The following is a 17,240-nucleotide window of genomic DNA, read 5'->3' on the forward strand; positions in this document are numbered from 1 at the left end:
GCGCCCTAGATGATTGTCTGCAAAGCTCTGGCATCCATATTGACAATAGATTCTCATGTTGGGTATCTATGCATCACCATTGTTTAGGATAGTTTAAGTTTACCACAAAAACCTTTATCAACGACGATTTAATCCACAACCGTTTATCAACGACGATTAAATCCACAAGATGGAACAGCCGTTTTGACAGTGATCAGTTGACGTCGTAATGGTCACGTTTTGGATTTCAGATTTACCCCCATCAATCTGATTAAAATACAGATCCGTATTATCACTATGTTTGATACCTTTATATAACGGAGTGGTTAAAAAGATCTGTATTTTAATCAGATTGTACCCCCATATACTTCATTTTGCCTTAATTAGTTTCTATATTGAAAGTGTCAAGTGAATGTAAATAATCAAAGATAGAACTTATCATGCTAATTTCACTGGATAATCAATTCAGGGAACTAAATAATGAAACAAAAACATGCCTATCTTAATTGTTTAATTATGACGTTTTGTGCTGCATATGTAGATATTTATGAAATAAAAAATGGCTTTCATCAATTATATATTAGTTTAGTAATATCCAAATATCCGTGAAGGAAACATTCCTGTTTATTTAACATTTGAACTTGTTAAGATCAGAAATAGCAAATGCAACCAAACAGGATGTATTTTTCATATCAGACTGATACAGCATGCAGAGAGATTTTCCATCCACTGCTCATTTACAAATTCACTTATCTAGAAATAATGTGTGAAACACTCGCAGTGAGAACAATATCTGATAGTATACCTCTCTCCCACATAAATACTATGTGGTGACTTATAAATGATAGTGTGCATGCTGCAGCATCCGTTTCTTGAAGTATGTCACTGATGTTAGTCATTAGGGGACAGGACACAGGGCCTACCTCACAGGGGCGAGCGCTCAACAGAAGGCCAAAAGTGAGGCGGTGTCAAGAGATACTTTCTGGAGAACAAAGTTAGTTAGGAAGAAAGAAAAGATACTATCTAAATTTACTCGCCTTTTACGATCGTGCAATAGGGGCAGCATGTACAATTTCATCGCACTACCCGCAGCGCAATCATTTTGTACAAATCCGTCTTCGTCTCCGTTGTCTCCTTTGTCCACGATGGAAATGATTTTCAACTGCCCTCTTCTTAACTTTTACAAACCAAACAAATGGCTTTTTACTCTACAGGATGTTTTATCCACTTTCTCCCTCCAGGATGTAAGCCAGTAATCTTGCATTCATAATCAGATCCCTTGATTGATATTGGAGTTTGACATGACACATATTAATATTTTGGAATATGGTTAAGCAAGCAATTCGTTTCCTAAGCTATTGATGGCTATATTTCTTCGCCATCTCGATATTTGGAATAATGAATGTGTTAATAGAAATATATCACTAAAGAATCCATACAACGCTCATGTTCAGAGTAGGTTTATTAAGTCTGAAGACTTCATTACTTAAGCATTGATGTCACTATTTTTTTAAATTTTATCGGGGTATGAAAAAAAATTGTTTGCAAACTGTGTGAATCAGCGGATTCTCACAAAAGTTTGCAAATTTTTTTTTTCATAACCCGATAAAATTAAAAAATAGTGACATCAATACTTATAATTAATTTTATACTCTATTTGATAAAATGAAGTATGTTTAAATGTAACATTATAGTGGTTTTTCAAGGGATTTTTTTTTTCAGAATCAATACGCAACGTCAATGTCTCTATTGTGACGTCACGATAACATCGGGGTTTCGCGCCATTCTCGGATTTTTTTTTCATAGTGGTATGCAAAAAAAATATTGGCCAATCAGAAAGCCAGATTTAGTATGAAAACAAAGAAAAAATAATTATAACTTCATGAATTCCGAGGTCAGGTGAACTTCACACCCACCTGAATAGTATCGATCTATTACATACATACCAATATGCAATATTTTGCATAAAAACTATACACTATTAGTAGTTTATTGTCAGAGCAAAAATAGCTATTTGGCGTCCAGGATATAATATATTGTTTCTCAAAGATCCATTGTGGTCAACTATCTTAAATTTATAAATCATCAAACATTATTGTTCAAAATATATAACATTTAATAGTTCTTTGCCTATATTATATTTAACATTGTATTTGACATTCAACCTGCAAGATCATACGTCCATTGTGAATTAAGGGTAAGTATTAAATAATTTCTAGTACTATTTTGTCCGCCATCATGGTCTGTTTTCGATGATGCATATTGAGTTGAAACCTGAAACATCTTGTGATAAATAGTATTGTGGTTGTATATATGTTATGGTGCTATATATGTTCTGTTATGCTAAGTATTTGTGTGTTATGCAATGCCACTGCCATTATGCTTATGCATATGTATGCACACATATGTTTTGTATTATGTATGCATCATGCAGGAGTGTATGTATGCATGTATGAAGGTACATATGTGCATTTGTATATGTGTATGCTTCTGTACACGTGTGTTGTTAGAGTATGTTTGTATGCATGTATGTGTATTGTGTCATGTAAGTACACATGTAATGTTTTATATATGATGTAACACAACGTACAACTTGATGTTTGAAGTATTGTGAATGAGTGCGTATGCAATTGTTTTTGTCTGTTGTCTTGTCCAATATCTGAATTACTTGTTGTTGGTTATTTCCTCTCGCAATCTATTACATTTGGCAGTTGACAGTTTTAGTTGTTGGGTAAGCCCACCGATTAAAACTACGATGTGGTCACTTACGATGGACGCACGGACCAGGATAACAATAAGATTTTGGAAGTTGTTGTATTGTATAGAACACTGTTATAGCTGGTTCTAAATTTCTTGCTTTCCGAAATAGTGGGATCACTTTCTGACCTTTTCTGATGATTGTGGCAATGGCATTTTTTATTCTCATAAACTGAAGTTTACAGTGCAGAGAATTGTACATATCAATTTTACAATTAAGTCAATAAGGAGTAATTTCTTTTGCGCATGCATCTCTATGTAACAGTTACAGAACAGATGCATGTTTACAAAACAAAATAATAGATAAGATCAGATGGACATCAAATATTGTTACCAACAGTCTGTGTTATTACAATAATAATTTAATCAGTGAAATGAGCTCCTGTTCAGTTTCTGTTACATAATTAGATAGAGTATGCAATTTTAAAATGTTTGGCCGCTCGAAGTAATATCTAGACAGTAGTTCTCTTCTATTTGTGCGAAAGACTTCCTTTTTACACTGCCATACTCAGCAGGAAGCTTAACATCACATGTTCTGAACTTACAATAAGATTCAGCCAGTTTAGGAGGGATTTCAATAAGATATCGTTCTAGAATAAGGTCTTGTTTACACATTCTATAATGTGTTCCTTTCGGTGAACCAAATACCTCTTGTCTCCAATTGTGTATGAGTTTAGTTTTTAGTCTTTGGGAGACTAGTTTTAAACCAATTAACGCTTTCGAATTCAAGAGAATCAAAAATATTTCCCAAATCAATTTCATTTAATACATCCTTTAAATATAATAAAGGTTGTCCAATGTCCATTGTGAATTACAATGGGTTAATACTCAACTTGTGTACTTACTCAACTTGTGTACTGTCCACTACTTTGGCCCAGTAACTGATCATTCTAACTTCTACATTAATACTCAATGGGTAAATCACCATATATCATATAATTTGGTGTTGAAGTTTAACTTTCAAAATATGTTTACAAAATTTGAGATGTAATCTCTCTAATAATTTGAAGTTACAATATCCACAAACTTCACACCCATACAATAAAACCGATTTTATAACTTCAAAAATATAATCTCACAATCTCTCTAATAATTTGAAGTTACAATATCCACAAACTTCACACACATACAATATAACGATTTTATAACTTCAAAAATATAATCTCACAATCTCTCTAATAATTTGAAGTCACAATATCCACAAACTTCACACACATACAATATAACAGATTTTATAACTTCAAAAATATAATCTCACAATCTCTCTAATAATTTGAAGTCACAATATCCACAAACTTCACACCCATACAATATAACAGATTTTATAACTTCAAAATATAATCTCACAATCTCTCTAATAATTTGAAGTTACAATATCCACAAACTTCACACCCATACAATATAACAGATTTTATAACTTCAAAATATCAAATTTACAATCAATTGAAAGGTTATGTTCTCTGCATTTTGCTAAGGCACCATGCATGTACATTGTTTAAAGGCCCATTATATATATATTATTTTATTTATTATCTTTTGTTGTTGTGTAAATCCATTTCTTGTGGCAATATGTAAGCAAAAGTACTTACATCTTGGACATTGTCATTTGGGGTCAACACGTTCTGTACATAGTGTGTGGTCTCCTCGCGTAAGATGACCTCCGACAAATTAAATGTATCTATTATCCTGTTTTCCTCGGCCATGGTCCCAAAAAACTTTACATATATAGAACACAACATTTGCATTAGAACACTTGCTAAATATAAAATGTCCAATGCTTCTTAAACTTCTAAAACAATACAATCTGGTACAATATATGAGAGCTGCAAACTACACCACCATTAACTTCGAAGCATGCACATAGCTTCCTAATACCTCGCACCTTTACGTGTGTACAAATACCGCGGACAGGTAAAGAATATCTCTGGAGACACAGCCCTACGTGTGTAAAACCTGAAGTAAAACTAGTAATGAGTTGGATCAAATATTTTTATAACATATATCTCGGGTTGTGATGCAGTTTGCATGCAAGATAATGTATACACGGCTGTCGCTGTTCTACATGCGCACACGTACTTGTGTGGAGACGTTAAGCCCGCGAAATACAAACTATCTCTATGACACGTTCCTACTTTGTAGCATATAATATGTGTGGTGCGTTTAATATTTCCACATGAGCAGCACACACGTGTTTCATAGCAGGTTCAAAGTTCCAGCAAAGAATCCATAATAATACTAAATGTTTATATCGTTCAATAAAAGTATTTAATATCGTTCCATGTTCCAAGTAAAGTAAATTTAGCTACACCAGGTATCGTCGGGTCACGTGATGTTATCCCCGGTCTCCTCTGTCTGGTTCACGTGTACTAAAGTGAAGAACAAACCATTTTAATAATGAGAAACAATAATAGAGTAACAGGGAATATATAAATACAAAACCTGGATTTACTATAAAGTTACTGTGAATTATTTATATTAAAGACTACAGGACGATATTCAATTGATTATAGTTACAGCTTTTATTTTACATAAAATGTTTTTGGGTTGTAACGCCTACAGATAAACGTTGCCCTTCGGGATTCCGTATTTTATTTCTTATGTTGCCTATCAGCAGCAGAGTTTGAATTAGAATAGTCTTCCGGTCTTACAATCATTTACCAATCAGTTTGAAAGTATAATTACTAATACGATAGACTTGTATGGGTTGCTTTAATCAGTACATGAGCGTAACACTATATCAATAGATTACCATCAATACATTAAACAATATACAGAGCGTGTACTATTTTTCTCTGATAGCCAGATCAATATGATTCGAGGTCACCTTTGAACTGAAAGCTCTTTAACATACACGGAACTTCAATTTCTATTTGTATATATATTTTTTCAATCATTATGTTCTGTATGAAAACACGTCATATAAGTTATTATCATCCACACGTTGATAGAAGATGTCTATGTTGTGGAGATAAGCTGAAAACTGTACATTATGTGGGAGACCGTCACAATCTGATTAAAATACAGATCCTTATAACCACTCCTTTCAATAGAGGATCTGGCAACATACCATTAGGGGTCATGTTCGGATCACCTTTGATCACCACGTGTAATTCAGATCAATTGCATTTTCTCGCCTTGCTTCATCAATTGGAAACGTCATTTCGTCCCAGAATACATATCCATATTGCTTTGTTGTGTTATTTGGCGAGATGACTACATACATTGAAATAATTCTGACATCTTTCTCAAACTATGTCGTTCCCTGAAATCCACTTCCAAGATTTTGGAGGCAGCAATTTGATTTGCCATTTCCAAATTTACCAGAAAGTGACCCTTATTGGGATGTTGTTAGATACTCTTATCGAACATAGTGATGATAAGGATCTGTATTTTAATCACATTGGCCCCGTGATGGCCGATATCTGTTCTCGCTCCCTCGTATTGCACAGTTTGAGGCTTATCTCTAACTTAGCAACTCTTTGTGTTATAACATACACTTATTTCTGATATAAGCCAGATTTTGTGTATGGGCTCAGGTTACTCTACAACATAAAATTACCTTTGCCTCTACGATGAATAGCATTCATGAATGTAATGCATAAAGCATGCTTTTGGGTTGGAACATCCTTATTTGTAAATTCACTTTCACCAGGTTCAGCGGCAGTGATAGGGTGACATTACTTTTTCAATTTAAGCTATTCAAAAAGGTGATTTTAGTGACATATATTACAAAAATGACTGATTCTACCTCAATTTATTTGTTTCCAATATTTCTGATGTGTCAAAGAAATGACAGGAAAAAAGACCGATTCATGCGTTTGTTTTAGAAAGGGTCAGGCTAAAGTGATATAGCAGTGATTTACAGGCCTGTTTAAAGCAGTCGATGCCCCCCGAGCTTTCATTCGAAATTGGAGGATGTGAAAATTTCGACCTCTAGGGACAATATAGCGACCTTCATGAATTTATCGGGGAAAATCCAAAAATTATTATGCATACATGTACCAATATACCATGTGCAAATTCGCTCAGCAAAGGGCCTATGTAATTCAGGCGAAAAATCTCCGGAAACTGATTATGAAATGTTGTTGACACAACATCAAAATAAGTGTAAAACATGATGATTTGGAAATTTAGTGTCAAAATGGTGTGCAGAAACAGGAAATTTTCAGAAAGCAGAGTTAATGCTGTAATATTGTGGATGTATTTAATTTTGCGTTAAAAAGGGATAAGATTCTCTTCTAAGTTTTGTTCATATTTTGGATTAAAAATAATGGAATATTTCTGTTTGGGTTGTACGTTAAAATAATTATGGGATTATGCCCGGATACCTACTCACCCGTCTTGTGAAAGTCTTCCATAAATTACCTTTTATTGTCTTATAAGTAACTGTAATATATAACAGTCACACATAACACAGTAAAATGTAGCATATATGACATAACAGGTACCTGTTCCATTATCTGGGAGTTACAACGTACAGAAAGAATAATAGATGACATCACATCAATATTTTATAAAATAAGGGAATATAAAAACATGTACATATTTAATATTTCTATCATATAAATACAACGTACCTTGTACACCTTCACAGTTCCGTCACCAAACCCCAGCCACACCTCATCCTCTGTCGTCATGGCGATGGAATACGGTAAAGAATCCTGTGTCACAGATAATGATGGTAGTCATGGGGACACAGTCTCTGGACAACAGCTGGACACTCCTACTGTCGACCTCACAGATAATGATACTATCTAATGGGCCGAAGATGAAATCGTTGATGCCATAATCCGTATCCGGTTTGTAGTTTGTAGTATCAAACTTCTCCTCCCCCGACACGACTTTGCCGTTACCTAGATACCGTAACCTCAACGTCAGGTCTGTATTCAGTAGAACCAGGTGACTGTTGTACTTGTCTGTATCATTGATCACACCAACAACGTCACCGTTGGTCCTCACTCTCCAAGGCCAGATAAACAGGACATCTCCTCGTCCGTCATATCGAGCGCGCCCTTTCTCCTGTCCCTGGGCAGAGTATCGGACCAATACTCTCTCACTGTCGGCGGTGACGTTGAAGTCAGACTGGTCCACCAGTGTTACGTAGAGGTCACCATCAGGTGACATACATATGTACCGCGGGTACAACTTCCTAGTGGAGAAGAGTGAGGTGACCTTCCAAGTGGAGAAGAGTGAGGTGGCCTTTTGAGTGGACAGTGTGACTTGTTTAATATCTCTATCCTCATATCCACATATCAATAGTGTATCGTCATTAACAATAGTCATACCACTTACAGTGGAGTTGAATTTCACAGTTTTCTCTTTTTGCCCAAGTTTGGTTTTAAGAGTTATCTCCCGTTGATCGAGACACTTTATCCAGGAATTACCTAGACAGCTACAACACATCTGGGTAACAGGCGTAGATCTTGAGTGTTGAAATGACGTGATTGGGACCAGTTCTCTCCCTTGGCGGATGACATTACCGAGAAAATCGGACCCTTTGTAAGTTGACAAGGACATATATGTTGCTCTCTCGGCTCCCTGTAATGAAGCTATTTCCTCCATCTCAGAGGCCGTACCACAAAACATCAGTTTCAACTGTCTATCATTCACCTTCCCTGGAGTAAAATCGATTGTCTCTAATTTAGGAAGCGGATCCCATGTCCCGTCTGTATTTTCTAGTTTTTGTAAATCGTTTATCACTTTGATGTCGTTTTTTTCATCAATCACACGTTTTACTTTGTCACTGCTGTTTAACTTTTTTTAGTTTCTCTGACCCCTTGTCGATACTTCGTTGCAGTTGAACAATATTATTTTGTGTCTCTGCCTCGTATTGAGATTTTAGACTATCGGCCATCTTGGTAACAGCGTCGATGATTTCTTCCTTTTGTTTATCGATTCGCTTTACTCTTTCCTTCTGATCATCTTCTTGCTGTGTTTGTAGTTTCAGCATCTCATTTATATCTGATTCTAAACTCGAAGCAAATCGACGGTATTCGGCTTCTTTCGGCTTTAGTTTTGATTTCATGTCGTTAGCAACTCTACGCATTTTATGAAACACGTGTTTCTGGTGCGACTCGTCCGTCATACATTCCACACATACCAGAGAGGTACCACACGTGACACATACCGATACTATCGGAGAACCCGGATGTTTAGGACAATCCATTATCAATTGTTCTGAAAATGTAAAATAGGAAATTATCACACCTTCTTCGTCCTAATGCTAAATCATTGTGAGGGGGACAATAAATCGCATTAATAAAAATATGCAGAGAAAGAAATCATTTACTATAGGCTTTATATATTGATAATACGGTCTTAATGTGAACTTTTAAAATATTGGGTTATCGTTTCACAAAAGTTTTCAAACCACATTTGTATATAGCCATTCGTTATGGTATTACACTAAGCATTTGCTTATAATAGGTTTAAACGTACGTTTAAACGTCATCCTCGATACTCTATGGGTTACTATCACTGTCGTCATATATAGCCGTGGAATATGTAATAGGACAACTGAAGGCAACAGAAGACACGGATAATTTGGTCATTTGATGTGCATCAAAGAAATCGGACTGTATTGCTCTCACTGTAATCTCCAAAGAAAGTCTTGAAAGAGAAAGTAGGCCTGTAATTCCTGCTTCACGATTTACTATAGGATAATTGAGGGGTAGAGGAACGTCATTAATCCCTGGAATATCAAGGATGACGTCTCCATTGATTTTTCGATTGATATTTTTTCCATATAAATAAGTAACTTCAATATCGCTATTGACGTCATGATAAAAATGGGTTTTCGCGTTATTCTCGGATTTCATTTTTCACAGAGGTATGGGATCTTTGACCAAACGGAATAATTCACGTACAACGTGATACCTGATAAGGTGTATTCGGGACTATTGTTTCTATTGGTAATGGAATGGCGTAAAAAAGATGACATCCCTGGCTAACGTCATTTTATAGGGAAGATTGCAAATAGTTAATTTCAATCACCACTGGAGATGCTAGTCTCGGACAAACGTTATCGGGTATCACGTGGTACGTAAATTAGTCCCATTAGAAAGTCGGATTCCTTATGAAGACAAAGAAAAAAACCCATCTATCCATTAAAACCAATAACGGATCATTTACTGGGCGTTTTGTAGTTTTGATTTATATGGTTACCTCAACAATAAACTACTCGTTTTCGAATTATATCCCGCCATCCGCTACATTTTACGTCCCTCCAAATAACCATCACACTGTTGTAACCAAGTTGTATAACGACTACTAAACCCATGTGATTGGACTATAATTAATTTTTTTTTTCATACAAAATCCAACTTCCTGATTGGCAGATCCCTTTCCGTCATACTACTATAAAGACAAAAATCAAAGAATAGCGCGAAAACCCGATGTTTTATGACGTCACAATATAGACGTCGAAGTGGTGTATTGATCTAGAAAAAAATCCACCAGAACATCAATGGAATCGTACGTTTAAACATATCTTACGCTATCAATTAGTCTGAATAATTATTTATAAGCATTGATGTAGCTATTTTTCAACTTCATCGGGGTATTAGCGAGGGTACGGCAGGTGTCATCATCTTCCCGCCAGATAATCAGTTGTGTTCAAGTCCGTTCCAGTTTCGTTACATTTATCAATTTCCTCAGAAAATTTCTCTTCAACAAGGCATAAGGTACAGATCTATCAGATTTCAACACCACGACACATCCGCTGTAAATCGCAGTTTGTACATGAATTAGCGGTCAAAGCTGAACAGTATGACGCCACTTGATTATTAATGACGTTAGACAAGACATGATGTCATACTGAGAAAAAATCACCGTGTCAGTAAGTCAGAATGTGTACAGATTTATATTACGTATGTTATATAGAGGTTCCCAAAGAAGTTACTGTTGTTTTAATCCTGTTTATCAAACTCGTCGAGTTAGTTAATTTTTAAAAACAAATTTTAAATTGAGTTTAGATCAACATGATTAAACAACAGTCACGTATTGGAGAACCTGTTTATCCCATAACTAAAATTCTATATATATGCCATGGTTACCATTTCATACATTTCATTTATTGATAAAGGGATAAACATTCCTAATTATGACGCCCACAAGAATGGAAAGATTGTGATGATCAAATTTATTTAGTTTGATAGAATTTGTTCTTAAACAAATGATTTGTACACGTTTTCAAAAAAAATTATTTTATCAAATCAATATTTAATTCTCTAGACATGATACACATTTGAGGGCTGTCAAGGTTCGGCCATGGAACTAGACTTCGAAAATACTTGACTCATTATATTAATCCCATACTATAAACATGTATCATATGAACAATAACAGGGAACCCGTATAAACTAAAAGACATTAAAAAGACACTGATATCTAAATTATTATTGTATTCCTACGGAGCTTTGTTTGTTCAGAATGTATAAACCGTAACTTCCACAAAGAAACTATAAATAAGACTTCTTTGCTGAGTTAATAGTAAGCTAATGAGGTTATCGTGATAAGACATTGATCTCTAAATTCCTATTGTATTCCTACTGTTTATTGTCTGTTCGGAATGTATATATCGAGTTACAAATCTTACCTGTAATGTAGGTAGATACACATGTAAGCTAGTTCACTATACCTGTGTTTTAGTAGATTTAGAAAAAGGGTTTTTGTAAACACTTTTTAAAACTATTTTAAAGATAACAAGAGGCTCATTGGCCTTAACTGTAGTATTGGCAAACAATTAAGGCAATACAAAATAACTATTTTAATATAGAAGTTCGAGTTCTGATATATTTGATGAATTTTACAAATGCATTTAGCGTTGTTTTTGCTATTTGGACGAGATGACTACATACACGAAAATAATACTTACAGCTTTTTAAACTATTTCGTCCATTTTCACATTCAGATTCTGATGGTAGTAATTTGATTAGCCATTTCCAAATCTGTACACGGCCTTTTGGATTTATTAGTTTAATGTCATATTGACAGCCAGGGTCATGTAAGGACGTAACAGGTTTGCTGGTCGAGGAAAGTCGGAGTACCCGGAGAAAAACCAAAGACCAGCGATTTGTTTGATTATTTTAACGTCCTGTAGTGCGTGTGGAGTGCTAGGTGCGTGTTTTGGGAGACTGTGGTATCTTCGTGTTCTGTCTTCTTGTATAGTGGAATTGTTGCCCTTTTTATAGTGCTATATCACTGAAGACGCCAAGCAACATATCCACCCAGTCACATTATACTGACAACGGGCGAACCAGTCGTCCCACTCCCTGTTTGCTTATTGCTAAACAGGAGCAAAAACTACCATTATTATAGACTTTGGTGTGTCTCGGCCAGGGGACAGAACCCAGAGCCTTCCTCACAGGGGCGAACGCTCAATTCAAGGCAAACGTGAGGCGGTGCCAAGGGAGGCATTAGGAAACATGAAGTCGGTTAGGAAGAAGAGAATAAATAAGATCCTAAATTTAGTCAACTCTTACGATCGTGCAATAGGGGCAGCCGGTACAATTCTAACGTTCTACCTGCAGGGCCAGAGTACCAGCGATCAGTACCTGACAACTGCCTCACATGGGATTCGAAACCGCATCCCAGGGGTGGAGGGCTTGTGGTAATTGGACATGACATCTAATGGGATGTTGTCAGATCCTCTTATTAAACGTAGTGATAATAAGGATGATCTGTATTTTAATCAGATTGGCGAAGGAGTATCTATCTTTGAAAAATAAATGGAATCATTATTATTCATCTTTAAATAATAAATGGAATCACTAATATTCAAACATACTTCGGCGTGCTTATGTTTGCCAATTAGATTGATTCACCAGTGTTAGTCCGGTGTATCTTAAGACTGTGTAGAAAAATGATCTGATCACGTTATAAAAAAATGCAGAAAGACCAATTCACCAGGTATCGACAATAAAGCTGACAATGTGCAAGACAAATGATCTGATCACGTTCCAAAATAAAAGATATTTAATTGCAGATAGCTCTATTCATCAGGCATCGACAATGAAGTCGACAATGTACAATGATGTGGAATATGTTATTAAAGTCAATACAATCCTTTTATACACATGGTTTGGAATTCAAAATACAATTAATTTTTATGAAGCATGGTAAGTAATCAAATATTTGGCCTTAAATCGACGGAAGGTGTGTCAGTATAACAGTTAAAGATATGCAAAAGAAAAAGACACATACTTCCTGATTGTAGCGGGACGTGCTATCTTCGTATGAACGAAATCAAAATGACAGTTGGAATGTCTCGAAATTGATAATTGGAATGGATTGTATTTGTATTTACTACTACTGTAACGTTTAAGTTATATGTGCCGTATTTTTCATACTCACGAATCACGATATTAAGCTTTTGATATGTTATTCGTCTCCAGAATTTACTAACATTTTGAATTACAGTACTTGCAATGCATTGGTTTTAATGTTACAATTACAAATAAGGGCAGAAAATGATTTTAGCAGTACTGCCAAAACTCATATGTACATCTATAGTGAAGTGAAATGAGTACCTGCGGTCAGACCATGAAGTCATATTGTGGTCCACAATTTCATTTAATATTTTTCAGTGTTATTAGTAATTGTAAAGTGATTTCTGCAGGAAAAAAAGTTTCCATCTAAACATACATATAGTATAAAAAGCAATAATTTTTCAGTACATAATTTCTGTGTTATAACTAACGTTTTTGAGGCGTTTGAAGTCATTTAAATGATTTCCACAGCTTAATTCATCAACCCTTATGCTTTTAAATAGATTAATGAAGAAAAATAAACATGCCAACATTTTCGCCCAGTTACGGCACATATAACTTTAAGGATTTCAACAAAATGTTTGATTTCATTAACGTATCCAATGCAGTATGTAAATACAAACCTACCTGGTACACTGTGATGTGGCACGATAACCTGTTGTTAGCCCCAGATCAGTTATCTAGAATATCCGGGTTGATGTATTTTGATCTCCAAGCCACATTGATCTCCTCGTGACGATATAATATATGAGTGACAGTTTTCAATACCAAAACAGAATCACCAATGCATACTCTGTGTTATATCTCCAGTCTTACATACGTGTATACATAGAATATTCTTCTACGCGGTAACTAATGTAAATAGACGCCTAGTAACGTAACATAAAACGATCAACCTGCTATATTTACAATGTATACAATGCCATAATATAAGTTATGTAGTACGTCAGTTTTGGTCGTGTCCACAAACCGTGACATTCAAATACCAATAACATATATTTAGTGTCTGTTAACTGTGTGTATTGTGTAATTAGTTATACCTCCAGTGCACAAAGGTACACAAAGGTACACAAGGTACACACGGTACACAAAGGTACACACAAGGTACACAAGGTACACAAAGGTACACAAGGTACACAAGGTACACAAAGGTACACAAGGTACACAAGGTACACAAAGGTACACAAGGTACACACGGTACACAAAGGTACACAAAGGTACACAAGGTACACAAAGGTACACAAGGTACACAAAGGAACACAAGGTACACAAGGTACACAAGGTACACAAGTACACACGGTACACAAAGGTACGCAAGGTACACACGGTACATACAGGTACACAAAGGTACACAAGGTACGCAAAGGTACACAAGGTACACAAAGGTACACAATGTACACAAAGGTACACAAAGGTACACGTGTCTTTCGTAATCTTAATGCAGCTAAGCAATACACTTAATTCGAACTCATTCAATGCTAACTTGTATACATAACGTATACTCTTAAACCCCCTTTAACATTCTATCGAAACACAGTCCAATATCTCAGATAGATCTGCCCGAGAAATTATGACCGGTCAACATCTCAATTTCTTACATAATTATAACCTCACAACGCTTTAGTATTCCGCACTACTCGGCAACTTCATCTAATATGAAATAGCGAAAAGGCCTAAAATGACATTCCTATGGAATCAATTTTCTATGTAGATGCTTTGCGGACATTCTTCATAATGCGCGCTAGATGATTGTCTGCAAAGCTCTGGCATCCATATAGACAATATATTCTCATTTTGGGTGTCTATGCATCATCATTGTTTAAGTTTACCACAAAAACCGTTTATGACAATGGCAATGACAATGGCATTTTTTATTCTCATAAACTGAAGTTTACAGTGCAGAGAAATATACATATCAATTTTACAATTAAGTCAATAAGGAGTAATTTCTTATTCTTATAGTTACAGATTATATGCATGTTTACAAAACAAAATAATAGATAAGATCAGATGGACATCAAATATTGTTACCGACAGTCTGTGTTATTACAATCATAATTTAATCAGTGAAATGAGCTCATTTTCTGTTACATAATTAAATAGAGTATGCAATTTTAAAATGTTTGGCCGCTCGAAGTAATATCTAGACAGTAGTTTTCTCCTATTTGTACGAATGACTTCATTTTCACATCTGCCATATTCAACAGGAAGCTTAACATCACATGTTCTAAACTTACAATAAGCTACAACCAATTTAGAAGGGAGTGCAATAAGATATCTTTCTAGAATAAGGTCTTGTTTACACATTCTATAATGTGTTCCTTTCGGTGAACCAAATACCTCTTGTCTCTAATTGTGTATAAGTTTAGTTTTTAGTCTTTGGAAGACTAGTTTTCAACCAATTAACGCTTTCGAATTCAAGAGAATCAAAAATATTTCCCAAATCAATTTCATTTAATACATCCTTTAAATATAATAAAGGTTGTCCATTGTGAATTACAATGGGTTAATACTCTATTCAACTTGTTACTTGGTTTATTTTGTGTACTGTCCACTACTTTGGCCCAGTAACTGATCATTCTAACTTCTACATTAATACTCAGTGGGTAAATCACCATATATCATATAATTTGGTGCTTAAGTTTTAACTTTCAAAATATGTTTACAAAATTTGAGAAGTAATCTCTCTAATAATCTGAAGTTACAATATCCGCACACTTCACACCCATACAATATAACAGATTTTATAACTTCAAAAATATAATCTCACAATCTCTCTAATAATTTGAAGTTACAATATCCACAACCTTCACACACATACAATATAATAGATTTTATAAAAATATCAAAAATATCAAAAATATCAAATTTACAATCAATTGAAAGGTTATGTTCTCTGCATTTTGCTAAGGCACATTTTATATATATATCTTTTTTTTTATTTATTATTTTTGTTGTTGTGTAAATCCATTTCTTGTGGCGTTGTGGCGATATGTAAGCAAAAGTACTTACATCTTGGACATTGTCATTTGGGGTCAACACGTTCTGTGCGTAGTGCGTGGTCTCCCGGCGTAAGATGACCTCCGACAAATTAAATGTATCTATTATCCTGTTTTCCTCGGCCATGGTCCCAAAAAACTTTACATATATAGAACACAACATTTGCATTAGAACACTTGCTAAATATTAAAATGTCCAATGCTTCTTAAACTTCTAAAACAGTACAATCTGGTACAATATATGTGAGCTGCAAACTACACCACCATTTAATTCGAAGCATGCACATAGCTACACATACCTCGCACCTTTACGTGTGTACACATACCGCGGACAGGTAAAGAATATCTCTGGAGACACAGCCCTACGTGCGTAAAACCTGAAGTAAAACTAGTAATGAGATGGATCAAATATTTTTATAACATATATATCGGGTTGTGATGCAGTTTGCATGCAAGATAATGTATACACGGCTGTCGCTGTTCTACATGCGCACACGTACTTGTGTGGAGACGTTGAGCCCGCGAAATACAAACTATCTCTATGACACGTTCCTACTATGTAGCATCTGATATGTGTGGTGTGTTTAATAAATCCACATGAGCAGCACACACGTGTTTCATAGCAGGTTCAAAGTTCCAGCAAAGAATCCATAATAATACTAACTGTTTATATCGTTCAATAAATGTATTTAATATCGTTCCATGTTCCAAGTAAAGTAAATATAGCTACACCAGGTATCGTCGGGTCACGTGATGTTAACCCCGGTCCTCCTCTGTCTGGTTCACGTGTACTAAAGTGAAGAACAAACCATTTTAATAATGAGTACAATCATTTACCAATCAATAATATGGGTTGAGTATATACAGCGTGTACTAATTATCAATATGATCCGAAGTCACCTTGTGAAAGTTCTTTAACATACACGGAACTTCAATTTATATTTGTATATATTTTTTTTCAATCATTTTGTTTTGTATGAAAACACGTCCATATAAGTTATTATCATCCACACATTGATAGAAGATGTCTATGTTGTGGAGATAATAACTGCATTATGACAAGAGACCATAAACAATCTGATTAAAATATAGATGGACATCCTATATTGTTACCTACTCCTTCATAAGGACCTTCACAACATTGATAGAAGATGCATTTTCATCAATTGGAAACGCCATTTTTCGTCCCAGATTTATTACATAGTTCCATCTATTGCTTTGCGAAATGCATCATTTT

At 35.1% G+C, this 17,240-nt stretch overlaps 1 pseudogene; it reads right to left on the minus strand.

The window, feature by feature from the left end:
• Positions 1-7,104: 7,104 nt before the first annotated feature.
• Positions 7,105-13,907, minus strand: LOC138305583 (uncharacterized; annotated as a pseudogene).
• Positions 13,908-17,240: the final 3,333 nt, after the last annotated feature.

Source organism: Argopecten irradians, chromosome 13 (genome assembly GCF_041381155.1).
Source record: "Argopecten irradians isolate NY chromosome 13, Ai_NY, whole genome shotgun sequence".
Lineage (NCBI taxonomy): Eukaryota > Metazoa > Mollusca > Bivalvia > Pectinida > Pectinidae > Argopecten > Argopecten irradians.